This window comes from Micromesistius poutassou, assembly GCF_964030765.1.
Source record: "Micromesistius poutassou genome assembly, chromosome: 18".
Classification (NCBI taxonomy): Eukaryota; Metazoa; Chordata; class Actinopteri; order Gadiformes; family Gadidae; genus Micromesistius; species Micromesistius poutassou.
In genome coordinates this window covers 6,712,209-6,714,904 of record NC_140288.1, presented here as the reverse complement: position 1 = coordinate 6,714,904, position 2,696 = coordinate 6,712,209, and the positions used below count along the sequence as shown (strand labels likewise).

Sequence of the window (2,696 nt, the reverse complement as noted above, 5' to 3'; positions counted from 1 at the left end):
CTAAGCTTTGGGCGGAGGAGATAACTCGAGTGTGAAGAAGTGAATCCTGATCGTGGTGTTAGTGTTATTAAAATGATGACAGTAGCGTCCATAGATCATCAATCTATTCATGAGCACACCCTTGGCATCTAAACTTAGCCCGTGCAGCCCTGTATACATTAATAGGCCCTGCATTAGCCACCTCGCCACTAGCATCGCTAATGTTTTCCTTTCTTCCCCAATAAAGTGTGAATAAACGCTTTGGTGACTGTGAAAAGTAAACCACAGCCAATTATAGCTTTTAATTAACTTCCTGCTCGCCCATAAGATTATCACATGTTAAAATGAGCTTGCACCCCTTGTTTTTTTTCACTCCCCCCATTTTTTTTTTTTTTTCAAACATGAAATGAAGCGTTAACCCATCCTATTTATGCCAAGCATCATTACGAGACTGTCAAAAAATAGCAAAGTAGGACAAAGTAAGCAATCACAGCCAGCAGTAGATTGCAAATAGATTTTATTCTTCTTGCTGGTCCTTCAAAGGTCTCTCTCTCTCTCTCTCTCTCTCTCTCTCTCTCTCTCTCTCTCTCTCTCTCGTTGAAGACTGGCTTCCTCCCCTCTCTCTCTACACCCCCCCCCCCCCCCCCTCTCTCTCTCTGTCTTGGGGGGACTGTGTGCTGGGTGGATGTACTGAGATACAGGCCAATTTATTTCTAACCGTGATCACTAAATACCCCGATGCATCACACCACTAGTGTAGCGCCTCAGAGCTAGTGCTGGGAGTGGTGCTACCGTCCGGCCATAGGGACATCGATCTCTCCAGTCACATCTCAGGCGGTGGGGGTCCATAGATCAACCCACCACCACTATGCTTGAGTCTCGGTCATCATCTGTCTTACTGGGGGGGGGGGGCTAACGATCCTGGGCCCCCACACACCCCCACACCCACTCCACCTCCTCCCAAAATCCATCCATCTCAGCTTACAAATAAAAGGCCTGTGTTGCACCAACCATCGCTGGAACAAATGCATCAATGCGTCCAACTTCAGTAAACATGGGTGTTGGGTTCTGCTGAATCATTCTTCATGGTTTTGGCTCAGAGGGAGAGAGAGGGAGAGAGAGAGAGAGAGAGAGAGAGAGAGAGAGAGAGAGAGAGAGAGAGAGAGAGAGAGAGAGAGAGAAGTAGACTTTGCTGGGGTAGGGCAGGGTGGTTTGGTGTGGCACTGTGTTGCCCGACCCAGTGCTAGCTGCCAGTTTTAGCCAAGCGTTTAGCATTTAGCACTACGTTAACTATAGCACGGTAGAGAAGCCTTCAGGCGGTAGTGTGAGCAAGCGCCTTGGCAGCATAGCAGAGGAGGAAGGTGGTGGTGGTGGTGGTGGTGGCTCTTTATTTATTGAACAAAAGCAAGCAGTGTTGTACACCGAGTTAAATTCTTGTGTCAGTCAAATTCTCGTGTCAAGGTGCCAGAGGAACGCATAGGTAAGAAAGAGAGAGATGAGTGAAGCTGTCTTTGCTGTATTTTGACACGGCTATCAGGCCTGCTTTTTTTTTTTCTCCCCCTCCTTTCTTTTTTTTCTCTTTTTTTTTTTTTTTTCTCGAGGCCTGCATACTTTTTCCAATATAGATGAATGCTGCCTTTATGGTTGTTAAATAAGCTTGGCAGGTACTGCTGGGAGCAGGGGGAGAGAAAATGAGATCCAGAGTTCTGGCATGGCTTGTGCCTGACTGGGCTGCTGGCTGTGTTGTGCGCTGTGTGTGCACCCCAACGCCAGAAATCGGAGGCCCTGTTTTCCTTGGCGTGGGGATATAGGCACCGTGGCCTCTGGTCCCCGGGCTGGCCCGCCTTCAACTTTGTCCCTGGTTTCACACCCAACCTGCGACCAGACCCCCACAGTCAAGAGCTGACATCTGCCCCCTCGAAAGAATGCACAGACTGCTTTTTATTTGGAACGTTGGAGGAGCTAATGGGGTCGGTTTGCAATAAACAACCGGGCTACCCAGGGTTTAACTTCTGTATTTCCTTCCCATTATTATCTCTCTCTCTCTTTCCCTCTCTCTTAAACAGCCTCTCTTTTTCAATCTCTCTCTCTCTCTCTCTCTCTCTCTCTCTCTCTCTCTCTCACCTTTAGCTCATGTTTTTCACACCAGATTGCTTGTATTTTTCCAGATGATGGTGAGAGCCGACCATCAGGAAGTACCCAACGGCCCAAGAAGACACAGTCCCCCAGGGGCCCGCCCACTAAAGGTCATGTGACGCAGGAAGAGGAAGAGGTGGAGGAGGAGCCTGTGAGAAGTGAGTTTTTTCTCATTCTGGGAGAGCTGTGGAGTGGACAGTGGGTTGTCATGTTAATGTAATTTTTCAGCGGTTTGCAACAATTTACTGTAATGGCCCCGATATCAAGTCCAAAAACAGCTTAGACTATCAAGGTGTTGGATAGCCAAATAGTTATTGGGTGGTCCTGTTGTTTTAGGACAGTGTTATGACAGATTTACTGGCCTAACTGCTAAGATTAAGAAAAAAGCAGATTATTTGAGCAGTTGTTAGCAAATTCCTTCCCACTGAAATAATTTATAACGATAATGATTCAGCATAGATACAAATATCACAAGGCTTATTCGGCCTAACTAAATTGTTAGCGTCAGGGTGTTCAAAGGGAACGACTAGAGAGGTTGCATTGGAAACCAAAAGGCATGGCCTTGACAAGTCGATGGCAAC

At 47.2% G+C, this 2,696-nt stretch overlaps 1 long non-coding RNA gene across 1 annotated transcript in view; it reads left to right on the top strand.

The window, feature by feature from the left end:
- The window catches only part of LOC311362865, a 3,514-nt gene extending 1,236 nt beyond the window's left edge, over positions 1 to 2,278 (top strand). Inside the window, exon 3 of the long non-coding RNA XR_014638873.1 lies at positions 2,148 to 2,278. This is a non-coding gene — a long non-coding RNA (uncharacterized lncRNA). The remainder of the gene's footprint in view (positions 1 to 2,147) is intronic.
- Positions 2,279 to 2,696: the final 418 nt, after the last annotated feature.